A 19,697-nucleotide genomic window follows, 5' to 3' on the forward strand; every position below is an offset into this window, starting at 1 on the left:
GCAGCTTATTTTCAATTATGCTAGTATGTGCTTTCTTGTACATGTATTTTGGCAAATGTATATATATTTATATATATATTTTTATAACCACACAGCAATAGCCATTGTTCTTACTTCTATCACAATAAATTAGTTTTGATTGGTTTTTCCTTAAAAAATTGACCTTATGAAGGAATAATTTTCATATATTATAAAGGATACATTTTATTTGTACAGGTCAAATTGGTAATTTTTTAAAATCTTACAAAGAAAACCCAGGCCCAGATAGTTTCACTAGAAAAATTCCACTAAACATTTAAAAATGAATTAATACCAATTCTTCACAAATTATCCAAAAAAGATAGGGGAGAACACTTTCCAAATCATTTTAGATGTCTAGTTTTGTCCTGATACCAAAGCCAGACCAAAAAATCATGAAAAAAGAAAACTATAGACCAACAGCCCTCATAGACACTAAGATCCTCAATAAAATACTAGCAAACTAATCCAGGAGGATATAAAAAGTGAGATTTACCCCAGGAATGCAAGATTGTTTGAATATTTGAATTTCAGTTAATGTAAAACATTTTATTTATAAAATAAAATATAAAACAAGGAATAATATTAATATGTGTCAAAAAACATTTGGTAAAATGAAACATCTGTTCATGAAAAAAACCCTCAATAAAATGTGAGTAGAACATCTTCAACATGACAAAGAGAATCTATGAAATCCAACAACTAACACCATACTTAACGATGAAAGGCTGAATGTTTTCCCCTAAGATCAGAAACAAAGCAAGGATGTACCTTCTCACCAGTTCAACTGAACATTGTACCAGAAGTTCTAGCCAGGGCAATTAGGCAATAAAAAGAAATTTAAGGCATCCACGTTCAAAATAATTAAACTGTTTTTATTCACAAATGAAATAATCATGTATATAGAAAATCTCTAAGTTATACGTTAATAAAATATACTAGTACTGATGAACAAGTTCAACAAGGTTGCAGGATATCAATTCAACATACAAAATTAAATTCTATTTCTACATATTAGCAATAACAATTCAAAATGAAATCAAGAAAGTAATTCAATTGATGGTGGCATCAACAAGAATAAAATACTTGGGAATACATTGCTGAAAATGTGCAATACCTATATGAAATACTTATACATGGAAAATCACAAATTATGGCTGGAATACATTAAAGAAGACCTAAATAAATAAAAAGATATCCCATATTTATGCATTGGAAGACTTAACTATTGCTAATATGGTAATACTGTACAAATTGATCTACAGATTCAATACAATTCTTATCAAAATCCCCACTGGATTTTTCTGGTAATTGACAAGCAGACACTAAAATTGACGTGGTAATGTATATGACCCAGAATAGCCAAAATAATTTTGAAAAGAGCAAAGTTGCAAGACTCACCCATCCAAATTCCAAAACTTACTATAATGGTAGAGTAATCAAGATAGTGAGAGAATGGAATAAGGACAGACATACAGACCAATGGAATAGAAGTGAGAGTCCAGAGGTAAACCCTTCTTTTTATGGTCCATTAATTTTTGCTAAGTGTGTCAAGGCCATTCAATGGGGGAAAGAATAGTCTTTTCAGCAAACGGTGCTGAGATATCTAGATGCCATACAAAAAATAAAATGAAATTGTACCTCTACCTCATACCATACACAAAATCACCTCAAAGTGCATCAAAGATCAAAATATAAGAGCTAAAACTATAAAACTCTAATAAGAAAGGAGAGGAGTAAATCTTCGTGGCCTTGAATTCCAGGCAATAGCTCCTGGAATATGATACAAAAAGCATAAGCAAAAAATTTGGTAAACTGTACTTCGTAAAAATTAAAATATTTTATTCTTCAAATGACACTTCACCAAATGACAACTCAGGGACTGTAATAAATATTTGTAAATTATATATCTGATAAGGAACTAGTATCCAGAATATATAAAGAAAAATTACAACTGAAAAATAAAAAGACAACACAATTCAAAAATGGGGAAAAGTTTAAACCAACATTTCTTCAAAGGAGATATGCAAATATACCGTAACCATGTGAAAAGATGCTCAATACATTAGCTATTATGGACATGCAAGTCAAAACTTCAGTGAAACTCTACTCTACAATCACTAAGATGGCTATTATCCAAAAAAAAAAAAAGATAAGTGTTTAGGATGATGAGAAATTGGAACTCGCATACATTGCTAGTGGTTATGTAAAATGCTGTAGCCACTTTGTAAAACAGTTAGGCAGTTCCTCAAAAAGTTAAACATATTGTTACCACATGGGCCAGCAATTTCACTTCAAGGTATACACCCAAGAGAAACTAAGACAGACATCTACACAAAAACTTAAACATGAACGCTTATAGTATTATTACTGTAATAATTTATTTATATAATTATTTACAATGGTCAAACGTGGAAATCCCTCAAGTGAACATCATTGATAAATGGATAAGCAAATGTTAAAAATGACTAGTTAGATAACTCCAATAATGTAACAATGTAAATTGATATCTTCACATAAGGTCGACAATAGGCTCCTGTTAAAAGCAAATGTTTTATTATATGTTTTATTATAATATTCTTCTATACTTTTAATTTGCTTATGAATTATACTAATTTAGATATTTTAAAACATTTAACATGTCCCTCAAGCCCCTTCTTTTATAATTGTTTTTTTTTGCTTTGTGATGTTTGTTTCCTGTTTGGCTAACCATTCCAAATTTGGCATAGTTTGAGTCTGTTCATTATCACTTTTTATACTTCTATGTACATGCTTAAGTGTTTAATATTTCTCGTTAAAATGTATTTTCTCTGGGAAACAAAGTTTCCGTAGATGATTGGATCTTGAAATTGTAGAGCAGATTTCAGCTTCTGGAAAAGATAGAATAACAAAAGCCAAAATAGCCTCCCTGCTGAAACGACTAAAATCAAACAAAGAACTAGATATAAAAACAACAACTTGAAAGAGTTTGAACAGCAGGCCACAAAGAACAGTGATCCCTGAGAGAAAGAAAACAAAGCATGTGATCCCTCTCATTGCACCCAGCTAACTGCCTGGAGAGAGTTTCCAGGCTGCAGGGCAAGGAGTGGGTCCCAGCTGAAACCTGCCACCCTCCTGGATTAGAGGAAATGGAAAGTGTGCTCCATGGAGGACTGAACAGCTAGAGAATGCAAGGCAGAGTACTGAAGAGTAGAGAGATGCACAGAGAGAAAACTCTGGTGATTGAGTTTAGAGCTGAGTACTCATCATCGCATATGTGTGAAAAACACACCCAAAGCCAGTGGGGAGAAAGGATTATAGAAAATAATTCCCAAAGTTCAAAAAGAGCTAGGAAGATTCCCTGCTGCACCAGCCACCTCACAATTCATAACGCATTGGATAGAGTAGTCTGAAAGTTGTTCCTCAGTAACAAGGAAAAATTATCCATAAACAAAATACTGCTCAGGTCCTGCCTGGCAAAATGTGAAAGCAAGACCTGGAAGGATTAAAATATTTCTAAGTAGCTTAATAGTCTCCTAGTACAAAGCTCAAAACTATGCATAGATATATAAAAATATCCAGTAAATGATGAAATCACAATGTCTACACCAAAAATTACTAAGTTGGAAAATTTCATCCATAATGAAGAGAAAAATTAATGAATTAGAACTGACTCAGAAATAACCCAGATCACAGATTTGGTAAACAAAGGCATTAAAACACTTATCATACCAATATTCCATATGCTCAACAAACTAGAGAAAAGATTGAATGTGTTATGTAGAGGCATGGGATATATAAAAAAGACACCATTTGAATTTCTAGAGATGGACATTATAATGTCAGAGAGGAAAAATATACTGGGTAGGATTAATAATCAATTAGATGGTGCAAAGGAAAAGCTTAGAAACATAGCAATAAAGACTATTTAAAATAAAATGCCGAGAGAAAACACAACTGAACAAAGTGAATATCACATCAGTGAACTTCAAAATTCAAGCAGCCTGATATACATGTATTTGGAGTACCGAAAGGAGGGAAGGGGCAGAAATATATTCAGAGAAATAATGGACATATTTTTTCAATTTTGATGAAAACTGTAAATATGTAGATCTAAGAAGTACAAAAACACTGAACACAAGAACCATTAAGAAAATTTCATGAAGAAACAACAAAATCAAATTACTTAAAACCAATGATTAAGAGAAAATGTTAAAAGAAGGCAAAAAAATTATAGAGGACAAATAATGTATGAAAATATATAGAAAAAAATGACAACAGATTTTTCTCATCAAAACAATGCAAGAGAAAATACAATGGAGAAACACCATTAAAGTACTGAAGGAAAAAAATCTGTCAACCTAGAATTCTGTACATGAACTTTTCTTGAAAGTTAGAGAGAAGGGACAACATCCCAAATCATTCTATGAACCCAACATTACTCTGATACAAAGACATTGGCAGGAAATAAAACTATAGACCAATATTCCTTGTTAACACAGATATACAAATTATTAATAAAATTTTAACACATTATACCATATACATTCATATATATATCATATGTGTATATATATACATGATACAATGTGTTAAAATATATGAAAATATATCATGACCAAGTAGGATTTATTCCAGGAATATAAGATTAGTTTTACATTCCAAGATAAAACCAATAAAATTCACCATAATAACAGACTAATTAAGACAACCATATGAACATTTCAATATATTCAGAAAAAGCACTTTACAAATCAAACACCCTTTCCTCATAAAAAGGAAGTCCTGAGAGTACTTCCTCAGCCTAGTAAAAGACATCTACAAAAACCCTAGAGCTACATTATAATTAACAGTGAAAGACTGATGTTTTCCCTCTAAGATCAGGAACAAGGCATGAATGTCCACTCTCACAATGTTTTATTCAACATTGTACTTAAGATTCTTAACAGTGAATTAAGAAAAGAAAAAGAAATAGAAGTGCACAGATAGGAAACTAATATAAAGAATATTTAGATATAAATTTAACAAAACAGGTATAGGATCTATATGCTGAAATTTACAAAATGCTGATGAAAGAAATCAAAGAAGACTTAAAAAATGGAGAGATACCCCATGTTTATGGACTGGAAATCTTAATGTAGTAAAGATGTCAGTTCTCCACAAAATTTTCTACCAGTTTAATGCAATTTCTGTCACCATCCAGACATATTTTTTCAAAGACATAGACAGCTTATTCTAAAATTTATGTGGAATAATACAGTCCCCAAAATAGCTAAAACAATCTTGGAAAAGGCGAGTAAAGTTGGTGGAATCAGTCTGGGTGTTATTAAGGCCTATTGTACAGCTACAGTAATCAAGACAATGTGGTATTGATAGAGGAATAGATGCATAGATCAACAGAACAAAATAGAGAACCCAGAAATAGACCCACACTATTATTTTTAACTGATTTTGCAAAGGTGCAAAAGCAATTCAATGGAAGAAGAAAACTATTTTCAACACATGATGCTGGAACAATTGGATATCCAGAGGCAAAAAGATGAGCCTCAACTTAAACTTGACACAAAATGTAACTCAAAGTGGATCATAGATTTAAAGATAAAATGTAAAGCTATAAAACACTTAGAAGAAATGTGGGAGAAAGTCTTTGCAAATCTAGGCAGAGTTTGTATAAACCAAAATCACCATCCTTAAAATGAAAAATTGATAAATTGGACCTCATCAAAATTAAAATTAAATTAATTTTTTAAAAAAATTTGCTCTGTGAATGACCTTGTTAGGATGCTGAAAAAAGTACAGACTGAGAGAACATATTTGTAAATCACAAATCTGACAAAGGACTAGTATCAAGATTGTATAAAGAATTCTCAAAACTCAACAGTCTTACCACAAAAAAAACGAACAAACAAACTCAAGAGTGAAAAAAAAATCTCTAATTAGAAAATCTACAGATGGCAAATAAATACATGAAAAGGTGTTCAACGTCATTTGTCATCATGGAAATGCAAATCAAAACCACAATGGGATATCACTACACACCTATCAGAATGGCTAACATAAAAAATAGTAACAATACCAAGTGTTGGTGAGGACGTGGATAAATTGAATTAGCCATACATTACTAGTGATAATGTAAAATGTTATAGCCACTCTAGAAAAATAGTGTGGAAGTTCCATAAACAACTAAACGTGAAAATACCAAATGACCCAGTAATTGCACTCCTGACCACTTTTTCCAGAGAAAGGACGACTTATGTTCACACGTAAAAAAACATGCACATATGTTCATAGCAGCCTTATTTGTAATAGCCAAAAGTTGCAAATAAACCAGATTCTCTTCAACGGGTAAATAGTTAAACAAACTGTGGTACATCCTTGTGATAGAATATTACTCAACAATAAAAATGAACAAATTATCGATAGGTATAGGCAACAACTTGAATTACTCCCTGGGGAATTATGCTAAGTAAAAAAAGTCGATTCCAAAAGCTTACACACTGCATGATCTTATTTATATAACATTCTTGAAATGACAAAGTTTTAGAAATGGAGGACAATTTAGTGGATTTCAGGGCTTTAAGAGGGAGTGGAGGTAAACAGGAATTGGATGTGGTTATAAAAGAGCAAGAGGTGGGATCCTTGTCATGATGGAACTCTTCTTTACCTGTGTATCAATGTTAATACGCTGCTGGTGACATTGTATTATGGTTTTTCACTATATTACCTTTGAAGTAAACTGGATATGTTTCATTTATATAGTTTGTTTATAAATTTTATGGTATTTGCTATTTTTTCATTTTTCTATATTCATTTGTATGTGTCTTTTCTTTATCACTGCTGGGTTTGTAGTCTTCTTATTGAGAGATCATCGTCCCTTAGATTGTACATATAGTCTCCTAGACTTTCTTCTAAGAAGTCATTAGTGCAACTGGAATTCATTTGGGGGAATAATTTGATATAAAGATCTGATTTGTTTTTCCAGATTGATATCAAGTCATCCTTCCACCACTTACTATCCCCCTATAATACACATTCCTTGGCTAATCTTGAGCATTTCTTTTTTCAAATAAATCTTTAAACAATTATTTTTAATTTAAAAGTCCATTTGGCTTGTAATTGAAAATGTGTTGCAGTTATATATTAATTACATGAGAATTTACATTTTTATGATACTTAGATATTTCCTTCCATATCTGAAGGCTTAATGGGAGGACCTTTGGTCCATACATCAGCAAAGAAGAGAAAAACAAAAAACCAGGAAAAACAGTATGATAGGATCAAAATTTATTTGGTTTGCTGATGTAAAAGACTTATTTGGGAATCTATTTTGCATGTGATACAAAAACATTACATTTAAGATGCTTAGCAAGCCGTCAAGATAGGTGGAAGTTTTGTTTTGTCTACTCTTTTCACCTGTGAGTTGGAGCAGAGTAGGGCAGGTCTTAACTTCAGCCCTCTATAATGGTGGTACAGGTCTTAGGGCTATAATAGCTGCTGGTTGAAGCCTTGCCTTTATAGGGCATACAGCAGGCTTTCTCTTCAATACTGATAAAAATGATGTCTATATGTCATAAGAAGTGCTAATCAAAAGAAGAAAAGTTTCATTTGTCACCACATAAGCAAAAACTCTCTAGATGTTTAAAGTAATATTTTTAAAATGGCATTCTCTCAAGATAGTTTGCATGTGAAATATAGACTAAGAAAGTAGTATGTAAATTTTTATTCAAAAATATTTTTTCCTAATTTGTAGTACAGATCCCACAGGCTGAGTGCTGTTGTTTCTGAATTTGAGAACTTGGAGAACTAATGGTGGACGTTAGAGTGGTTTATTAGAGTTTGCATGTTTGAGTTGAAAAGGAGATCTGACTCTGTATATGGTCTCATTTTACAGAAAGATGGTGTGGATGTCTAAGTTTGCTTAGATGCACAGCCTGAGCTACAATCCAGTTCTACCAATTCCCAGTGCAGTGCGCTTTGCAGGGCTTCATAGTTTTGTTATCCATGAGTGCTTTACTAAATCAACCTCCCTCTCTCTACTACCCTCTTTCCTCCATAATTAGAAGACTTGTTAAATCTCTCTTGTTTTAGCTTTCATATTTATTTTAGTTTTCTTACATTTGTATATTTTTTTATTCTTTGTGGGCTTGTCCTTATGCCACATCCTTTTATCAGCCATTGTACACCTAAATTCTTTTGTGTGAAGATGATACCTTGGAAAATTCCTTCCAAAAATATATTTAAAAACAGGTACAGAGTCTCTCTGTGGTTTTGCTTTGAGGTAATAAAATTGGAGATGAAATCTTCATAGCTGAGAGGAGGGAGGACTGGTGCTTTGACAATTCCATCAAAAAGTTTCCAAACAACTTTTTCTTTAAAAACACCATTTTGTAATGTTTTTGATTACTGTACTTCTTGAATAGGAAAAATCATCTCCTGGACCCATTTTACTCAGAAGGAAATGCACTGTAATCAATATGTGAGACTTTTCAGGCTCCTATGAATGGCTCCTACTTAGAAAACATCAGCCAGGGTTGGAGAGATTAAGTTAAATTGCACAGCTATTTCATCTCCTTACAATACCATTTAAACAACCTAAGCTTTAAAAATTTCTTCCACGAGGCCTCCTTGTTCTCTAGTCAATTATAATTAGGGTTCATTGACCGTCAGAGACTAAAGGAGCAATGACTTTTCTGCAATTCTCAAAAGTGTTGTAAGTATTAGAAGGCCAAGTTAGCCCCAGTTGGTAGCAACATGCTTATAGACAATCTGAAACAGATGAATATGTGGACTAATTTGAATTAAATGAAAATACCCAAACTCCTGTGTGGTTGCCATCAAGATAAATACGGTATCTTTACCCAGTAGTACTAATCATGGAGGTTTCATAAATGAAAAAGGAGTTCATTGGTGACCTGAGTACAATTATGTGCTACATAATGATGTTTCGGTCAATGACTGTGGTTCCATAAGATTATAATGAAGCAGAAAAATTCCTACTGCCTAGTGACATCATAGCCATCTTAACGTCGTAGCAAGAGAAAAGAAAACTGCAGGAGGAAAAAAAACAAGCACCTCCAAGAAAATTCACAGTGGAGGGTTTAGCAGAAGCTTTTGCAGACCTCAACAAGCTCCTTAAAAAGTTTGAAAACATGCACCCAATATTGAAAGTTTTTCATTAATAGAGAGGGATGTTCATGTTGCATTATCTGTTTACAAGCAAATTTATGATGAAAAAGAGAAACAAACCAAGCAAATCACCAAGGGCATATTTCTGAAAAGAATGACCCCTCCTCAAGAAGAGCCTCAGGCAAGTCCTTCAGGAGATAGTCCAGAAGAGGCATTGTTATCATAGGACATGACAGCTCCATGCGAGTTATTGCCCTTGAAGATCTCCCAGTGGGACAGGACGTGGAGATAGAAGACGGTGATTTGATAATCCTGACCCTGTATAGGCCTAGGCTAACGTGTATGTTTATGTCTTCGTTTTTAACAAAAATGTTTAAAAAGTAAAAAAAAAAAAAATTTTAAAAATGAAAAAAAGCTTGTAGAGCAAGGATATGAAGAAAAACTATTTTTCTATAGCTGTACAATGTGTGTTTTAAGCTAAGTGTTATTACAAAAGAGTCAAAAAGTTCAAAAAAATAAAAAGTTTATGCAAAAATAAAAGTTATGTAAAAATGTTATAGTAATCTAAGATTAATTTATTATTGAAGAAAGAAAAGTATTTTTTTATAAATGTAGTGTGGCCTAAGTGTACAATGTTATAAAGTCTACAGTAGAGTACAGTGAGGACTCAGGCCTTCACACTCACCCCCCACTCACTCACTGACTCCCCCAGAGCAACGTCCAGTCCTGCAGGCTTATTCATGGTAAGTGCCCTATACAGGTGTACCATTTTTTATCTTTTATACTGTACTTTTACTGTACCTTTTCTATGTTTAGATATCTTTAGATATATAAGTACTTACCATTGTGCTACGATTGCCTACAGTGTTCAGTAGAGTAACTTGCTGCACAGGTTTGTAGCCTAGAAGCAATAGACTGTATCATAAGCCTAGGTGTGTAGCAGGCTATACCATCTAGGTTTGTGTAAGTACCCTCTATGGTGTTTGCACAGCAAAGGAATCGCCTAACAATGCATTTCTTAGAACATATACCTGTCGTTAAGCAACACATGAGTGTGTATATGTTTCTTAGCATACCATATTTACATCTACAGATAATTTTTCTACAATAAGAAAAACTTACTCTACTGTGGGTGTGTTTTCAAATATGAATGTTGATTTTGGCTTCTGAGAATGTAGCTTTTGGACAGCAGCCTGTTCATAAATGTCTACTGTGGCAATAGGATTTATTGGAAAGTCTTTAGAATCTATAGAAAAGCCCCACAAAGTCTTTTCATCTGCCTTTTGTGACTATTTCTCAATGATATTTTGGTAAATTAGTGGTCATTATTAAGACTGTCTTATGAAGAAATATTTGACATTATGAACACTCAGAACAGTCTGATTTCCATGTACTATTTAGAGTATACTTTTTTATTGTATTATGCCATTATTTTGACTCTATTTTTTACTTTATTTTCCTTGAATGGAGTTCTGCAAAATATATGATATTAGATCAACCATAATGCAGAAACATTCATAAGTCAAATTATGTGGATATTAGGCATCTCTTAGTGGAACAAGACTTATGTCCATTTATCATGTATGTGCTCAATGTGTGCCAATTCATCACTAGCAATTTCGTCAGTTTGTACCTTGGTAAATAATTATTTCCACGTCCAGTCTTCTAAGGCGTTTGGCAGGGTATCTTGCCAGCTGGTCCACATTAATGAAAAAACAAACTGCTTATGATCTATGGCTATGGTTCATTCTCAGCTGAGTGATATCACACTTATATGCACAGTGATTATACTGTTTGAAGTTGCATTTTCACATTAAAACATTTTCTGCACACTTTGTAGAAAACTATTTTTGTCAGGAATGACTAGCAGATTGCCAACCTAACAGTTGAAGAAACACTAGGTTATTTGTGTCTGTGGCCACACTAATAGAAATAGATGGTTTGTCAGAATCATCAACTCTGGGTCATTTTATGCCTTCTGACTAATATTTATGTGCATGCTAGAATCTGAATATCATGGCCAGATGCCAAGAAAGAAACCATTATATTCCTTTGGCTGGGAAAATTGTTCTCTATCCACACGTCCAATAAGGTCAAGTCCAGACAAAATCAGGGTTGTTATTCTCCACACATCTATATATCCTGTGAGTACAGCTTCTTTTGATATTAATAGAATGTTCTCTAGAAAAGGTAGAAACAGGCGGGGGAAGTCAAGATGGCGGCGTAAGCAGACTTGGAACTCACCTCCTCCCGTGGACACAGCCAATTTACAACTACTCGTGGAAAAATTACCCCTGAGACAGAACTGAAAACTGGATGAGAGGAACTCCTGCAACAATGGACAATCCTAACTGAGGTAGAAGAGGCAGAGACTCCCTTCCGGAGAGGAAAAACGCCGCCTTCACAAGCCGCCAGCTTCACGGCCGCAGGGAGCAGTGCACAGGTACGCACCCTCCCTGGAGGCGCGGGGCCCTGAGCCGGGGAGCGCCCCCGCTGTGGGCATTTTGTGGATCCAGCACAATTGACACCAGCGGCATAATATCTGACTTTGCCTGCTACTAAATCATTGGAGAGCACCCCCAGAAAACCCGGTTCACAAAGAAACTAAAACCGGCTCTTAAAAGGCCCGCGCACAAACTCACCCATTTCAGAAAGCATCCTAAAATCACCAGAAAGAAAGGTGCACAGTGCTGTGGTGAAAAGAGACTCACCTAATAGGCCCTGAGTGCATCTCGGTGTGGGGTGAGACCTCTCCAGGGACTGGGACATTGGTGGTGGCCATTGTTGTGGCCTACTGTGGGCGTGCTGACACAGACTCCATTGGAGTTCTCCCTGAGACCTGCTAGCCCAGGGTCTGCCGCACCAGCTAGAGCACCGATTTAATCCAGCTCAGCCAGGGCAGGCAGCCCACCCTAGAGACTGGCCCTACCCAATAACAAGCCCTCAGGCAACTTGTGGGCCTGCATAGATTGGTGACTGGATTCTCTGCAGCCTGGCAACTGAGCTGACTTGAGCAGGGCAGGGTGTGCACAAGGAGCGGGTGGAGAGTGTGGGGCGGTGGCGGAGTGTGTGGGGCTCCCGTCATGGAGAGACTGGGTCCCCTTGGGGAAGTCGCGGCACGCACACAGGGCAGGACTGTGTTGACTGTGTGTGTGGACCTGTGGGCTGCAGGGCTTGTCAGCTGCAGAAGACTTGTGCTTCTCAAAGACCCACATAGGGGGTTTGCCCCACCTTCCAAAGCCTGAAACAATTGGGTGCTCCTGTGCCTGAGGCCAGCCCCACCCAGCTGCAATCCTCAGAGAGCTGACAAGAGACCTAATAGGCTAGAGGCTTACAGCAATTGTAAGGCCCTGAGCCTAACAACCTGCCACGCTGGGGGCCTACTCACTTAAAAGAAATACTGCAACACAAATGTGGTATTAGAACTTGCAGCCAACTGTGCTGGGGTTCCCCACACCTGATAAAGAGACTGAAAGGCACACCACAACTACAAGCAGCTGAGCATTACAACAGATGGCCAGGAGCATGACTCAGCCTCCCTGGGCGCCTACAGGGAGAGCAAACAGCCCACAACAGAAGGACACACGTAGCCCACATAGGAGTCACCCCTGGAACATTGAGAACTGAGGGAAGCACACTGGAAGCCTCCTAAGGCATCACTTACATAAGGTCACCTATCCAAGAGCAGGAGACATAGCTGACCTACCTAATACGTAGACACAAGCACAGGGAAAGAGGCAAAATGAGGAGGCAAAAGAATACATTCCAAGTAAGGGAACAGGACAAAACCCCAGAAAAGGAACTAAGTGAAACAGAAATGAGCAACCTACCCGACAGAGAGTTAAAGCTAAGAGTGTTAAGGATGCTCACTGATCTGGGGAGAAGAATAGATGAACTCAGTGAGAATGTCAACAAAGAAATGGAAGATACAAAAAAGAACCAATCAGAAATGAAGAATACAATACTGGAAATGAAAAATTCATTAGAGGTAATCAAAAGCAGAGTAGAGCATACGGAAGAACACATCTGTGAGCTGGACGAAAGACTAGAAGAAATTACCCAAGGTGAACAGGTAAAAGAGAAAAGCATTAAAAAGAGTGAGGATAGTCTAAGGGACCTCTGTGACAACATCAAGCACACTAACATCCGTGTTATAGGTGTCCTGGAAGGAGAAGAGCGAGACAAGGGGGCAGAGAATCTATTTCAAGAAATAATAGATGAAAACTTCCCTAACCTAAGGAAGGAAACAGACATCCAGGTACAGGAGGCACAGAGAGCCCCAAACAAGATAAACCCAAAGAGGCCCACACCAAGACACATCATAATCAAAATCTCCAGAATTAAAGATAAAGAGAGAATCCTAAAAGCCACAAGAGAATGTCAAGTTACATACAAAGGAAACCCCATAAGGCTATCAGCTGACTTCTCAGCAGAAACCTTACAGGCTAGAAGAGACTGGCACCATATATTTCAAATGCTAAAAGGAAAAAACTTACAGCCAAGAATACTCTACCCAGCAAGGTTATCCTTCAAAATGGAAGGAGAGATCAAAAATTTCCCAGACAAACAAAAATTAAAGGAGTTTGTCACCAAGAAACCAGTGCTACAAGAAATATTAAAGGGACTGATTTAAGGGGAAAAGAGAAGACCACAAATAGGAAAAATTATCTATTCCCATGATAAGAACGTAATGGATACAAATGCACAAAAAAGAGGTTAGATATGATATCAAAAACATAAAAGGAAGGAGGAGGGGAGTTAAAGAGTACAGCTTTCAGACAGAGGTCAAACTAAAGTGACCATCAATTCTGTATAGAAGAAGAAAGGAACACAGAAGGACTACTAAAACACTGAGACAAAAAAAAAAAGTTAAAAAATGGAAGTAAGTACATACGTATCAATAGCTACTTTAAACGTCAATAGACTAAATGCTCGAATTAAAAGGCATAGGGTGGCTGACTGGATAAAAAAACAAGACCCATATATATGCTGCATACAAGAGACACACTTTAGACCTAAAGACACTCACAAAGTGAAAGTGAAGGGATGGAAAAAGATACTCCACGCAAATGGCAATGAAAAGAAAGCTGGGGTAGCAGTACTCAGATCAGACAAAATAGACTTTAAAACAAAAACTATAACAAGAGACAAAGAAGGGCATTACATAATGATCAAGGGAACAATCCAACAAGAGGATATAACACTTGTAAATATCTACGCACCCAATGTAGGTGCACCTAAATAGATAAAGCAATTATTAACAGACATAAAAACAGAAATAGACAGTAACACAATAATAGTAGGGGACTTGAACACTCCACTTACACCAACGGATAGATCATCCAAACAGAAGATGAATAAGGAAACATTGGCCTTAAACAACACGCTAGAACAGATGGACCTAGTAGATATATACAGAGCATTCCATCCAAAAACCGAAGAATACACGTTCTTTTCAAATGCACATGGAACATTCTCCAGGATTGATCACATACTAGGCCACAAAACAAGTCTCCATAAATTTAAGAAGATTGAAATAATACCAATCTTTTCTGACCACAACGGTATGAAACTAGAAATCAACTATAGGAAGAAAATCAAAAAAGCCACAAATACGTGGAGATTAAACAAAATGCTACCTAACAACGACTGGGTTAATGAAGAAATCAAAGAAGAAATCAAAAAATACCTGGAGACAAATGAAAATGAAAATACTACATGCCAGAATTTACGGGATACAGTAAAAGCGGTTCTAAGAGGGAAGTTTATAGCAATACAGGCCTATCTCAACAAACAAGAAAAATCTCAAATAAACAATCTAACAATGCACCTAAAGGAACTGGAAAAAGAAGAACAAACAAAGCCCAAAATCAGTAGAGGAAGGGAAATAATAAAAATCAGAGCAGAAATAATGAAATAGAGACCAAAAAAAAAAAAACAATAGAAAAAGTTAATAAAACCAAGAGCTGGTTCTTTCAAAAGATCAACAAAATTGACAAACCTTTAGCTAGACTCACCAAGAAAAAAAGAGAGAAGGCACGAATAAGTCAAATCAGAAATGAAAGAGGAGAGTTTACAACAGACACCTCAGAAATACAAAAGATTATAAGAGAATACTATGAAAAGCTATATGCCAACCAATTTGACAATCTGGAATAAATGGATAAATTCTTAGAATCATACAACCTTCCAAAACTGGATCAAGAAGAAGTAGAGAATTTGAATAGACCAATCACCAGTAAGGAGATCGAAACAGTAATCACAAACCTCCCCCAAAATAAAAGTCCAGGACCAGACGGCTTCCCTGGGGAATTCTACCAAACATTCAAAGAAGACTTAATACCTATTCTTCTCAAACTCTTCCAAAAAATTGAGGAGGGGGGTAAGTTCTCTATCTCATTCTAAGAAGCTGACATTACCCTGATACCAAAACCAGACAAGGACAACACAAAAAAAGAAAATTACAGGCCAATATCACTGATGAACATCAATGCAAAAATCCTCAACAAAATACTGGCAAATCGCATACAACAATACGTTAAAAAGATTATACACCATGATCAAGTGGGATTTATTCCAAGGATGCAGGGATGGTTTAACATTTGCAAATTGATCAACGTGATACACCACATTAATAAAATGAAGAATAAAAATCACATGATCATCTCAATAGATGCAGAGAAAGCATTTGACAAGATACAGCATCCATTTATGATAAAAACTCTGAATAAAATGGGTATAGAAGGAAAGTACCTCAACATAATAAAGACCATATATGACAAACCCACAGCTAATATCATCCTCAATGGTGAAAAACTGAAAGCTATCCCTCTAAGAACAGGAACCAGACAAGGATGCCACTGTCACCACTCCTATTTAACATAGTACTGGAAGTCCTAGCCAGAGCAATCAGGCAAGAGAAAGAAATAAAAGGGATCCAAATTGGAAAGGAAGAAGTGAAACTGTCACTATTTGCAGATGACATGATTTTATATATAGAAAACCCTAAAGAATCCACCAGAAAACTTTTAGAATTAATAAATGAATATGGTAAAGTTGCAGGATACAAAATCAACATACAAAAATCAGTTGCATTTCTGTAGACTAATAATGAAGTAGCAGAAAGAGAAATTAAGAATACCATCCCATTTACAATTGCAACAAAAAGAATAAAATACCTAGGAATAAACTTAACCAAAGAGGTGAAAGATCTGTACACCAAAAACTATAAAACATTTCTGAAAGAAATTGAAGAAGACACAAAGAAATGGAAAGATATTCCATGCTCTTGGATTGGAAGAATTAACATAGTTAAGAGGTCCATACTTCCTAAAGCCATCTATAGATTCAATGCAATCCCTATCAAAGTTCCAACAACATTTTTCACAGAAATAGAACAAAGAATCCTAAAATTTATATGGAACAACAAAAGACCCCGAATAGCTAAAGGAATCCTGAGAAAAAAGAACAAAGCTGGAGGTATCACACTCCCTGATTTCAAAATATACTACAAAGCTATAGTAACCAAAACAGCATGGTACTGGCACAAAAACAGACACACAGATCAATGGAATAGAATCGAAAGCCCAGAAATAAACCCACACATCTATGGACAGCTAATCTTTGACAAAGGAGCCAAGAACATACAATGGGGAAAAGAAAGTCTCTTCAACAAATGGTGTTGGGAAAACTGGGTAGCCACATGAAAAAAAATGAAAGTAGACCCTTACCTTACACCATACACAAAAATTAACTCCAAATGGATTAAAGACTTGAATGTAAGACCTGAAACTGTGAAACTTCTAGAAGAAAACATAGGCAGTATGCTCTTCGACATCGGTCTTAGCAACATATTTTCAAGCACCATGTCTGACCGGGCAAGAGAAACAATAGAAAAAATAAACAAATGGGACTACATCAAACTAAAAAGCTTCTGCACAGCAAAGGAAACCATCAACAAAACGAAAAGACAACCTAACAATTGGGAGAAAATATTTGCAAACCATACATCTTATAAGGGCTTAGTCTCCAAAATACATAAAGAACTCATGCATCTCAACTACAAAAAAATTACCAACCCAATTAAAAAATGGGCAAAAGACCTGAACAGGCATTTCTCCAAAGAAGATATTCAGATGGCCAACAGACACAGGAAAAGATGTTCAAAATCACTATCAGGGCAATGCAAATCAAAACTACAATGAGATATCACCTCACGCCCGTCAGAATGGCTATAATTAACAAGACAGGAAATAGCATGTGTTGGAGAGGATGTGGAGAGAAGGGAACTCTCATACACTGCTGGTGGGAGTGCAAACTGGTGCAGCCACTATGGAAAACAGTATGGAGATTCCTCAAATAATCAAGAATGGAACTACCATATGATCCAGCTATTCCACTGTTGGGTATTTATCCAAAGAACTTGAAAACACCAATTTGTAAAGGTACATGCACCCCGGTGTTCATTGCAGCGTTATTCACAATAGCCAAGACTTGGAAGCAACCTAAGTGCCCATCAAGGGACGAATGGATAAAGAAGATTTGGTATATATACACAATGGAATACTACTCAGCCATAAGAAACAATGAAATCCAACCCTTTGTGACAACATGGATGGACATTGAGGGTATAATGCAAAGTGAAATAAGTCAGAGGGAGAAGGTCAAATACCGTATGATTTCCTTCATTAAGTAGTAGATAATAACAACAATAAACAAACACATAGAGACAGAGATTGGATTGGTGGTTACCAGAGGGGAAGGGGGGAGGGAGGAAGGTGAAAAAGATAATTCGTTACATGTGTGTGGTGATGGGTTGTAATTAGTATTTTGGTGGTGAACATGATGTAATCTATGCAGAAATAGAAGTATAACGATGTACACCTGAAATTTTTACAATGTTATAAACCAATGTTACTGCAATAAACAAAAAATTAAAAAAAAAAAGAAAAGGTAGAAACATGTGGCTACATAACGTTGTGATGCTTTTCTCTGCACGCACACACACGCACACACACTTTTGTTTATTTTCAAAGGAAAAAGTGGACTTCTGTCACAAACTTTTGCTTTAAAGAAATTTAATCATTTGATTTCCTGCATGAAGATCATATGTAAGTCCATGGAAACCTAACAAGCCAAAATGACATTACCTTTTGTGAATGTGACCTAACCATGAGATTTCTTGTTGCCTAGAAAATGCCATTACATCTCATTCCAGTACCAGTATTATGTATGAAGGACATGCAAACAAACCAAAATGATTGCCTCTAACAGACATCGTTGATACTTCATCCATATCACCTTGACTTATATTGAAGCCTCCTGCAGACAGTTCCAGTACATGGCAATGTTTTCCTACATCTCTTTGCTTGAGAGTGTTCTCTGACCACCCCACACAGGGGCAGACTGTATGTGCTGGGAATTAATACCCCAGGAGCTACTTTCAACCAATGACAGACAGCAGCTGTTGAGTAAATATCCCAGCTTCCTCCCTCCTTAGTAGGATAATTCTGAGACGTGTTCCATACTGTCTCTCAGAGGATCACCAACAGGATTGAGTTTCACTTGCCCACAGTGGTAACTTCCCCATCAATGCACTTTTTATTGACTTTCTTCCCTTACCTTTCTTCCTTCTCAACTGCTTCACAGTGTTTCCTGTGATGACCTTCCAAATAAACTACTTGCAGGCAAATCCTTGTCTCAAAGTCGACGTTTGGAGGAACCCAAATGAAGACATTGACTTGAGTGAATAAAATAAGGAAGGCAAGCAGTAAGGGAAACATTTTTCTAATATATCCCCAAAGTCAAATATTTTAATTTTATTGCATTCACCAGGGTTAGCTGTATTATGCTTCCTTAATTTGAAATATTAAAATAAAAACACTAAAGCTGATGACAGTTTGTGCATAATCATTTGCCAATCTCTTTCTGAGATTTCACCTATTAATTTTATTTCAGCTATTACCTTTATGTAGATAACTCCCAAGTTTATAATTCCATCATGCCGTCTCCTTTTTCTCATTCTCTACTTGTCTTTTGGATATGTCTATTTGAATTTATGTTTTTGATGACACAAATAAAACATTTCTAAGGCTTAATTCCTCGTCTCCTTCATGTTACTTTAAACTAGCTCTCCTTCCCAACTCACCAGCAGTTTCCTGGCCTCCAATCTTCAATCATCTGCTGCCAACTCTACTTTGCCTGTCCCATCCAATTGACAACCAAGTGCAAATCACTTCATAATACCGTGCTCATTTGTCCTTATATTTCTCTGCTACTCCCTTAGTTCCAGTTTAGGCTTAGACTGTGATAACAGCTTCATAACCAGTCTCTCTGCCTATTCTCTGCTCCAAATCCTTTGTATTTAACAGTACAGATTAATCTTCCTAAAACTCTGCCCACTGCATATAGAATAAAGTCAAAACTTCTTAGTAAAGCATTCAAATTCCTCCAGAAACTGCATTCAGTCTGCCTTTATTCCCACTATTTCCCCACTTGAACAGTGTTCTGCAGCCAGCTTGATGTACTCACTCTTGCCTCGATATATCTGGTACTTTCCATGTTTAATAATTTTC

Source organism: Ceratotherium simum, chromosome X (genome assembly GCF_057802395.1).
Source record: "Ceratotherium simum simum isolate JZ-2026a chromosome X, ASM5780239v1, whole genome shotgun sequence".
Lineage (NCBI taxonomy): Eukaryota > Metazoa > Chordata > Mammalia > Perissodactyla > Rhinocerotidae > Ceratotherium > Ceratotherium simum.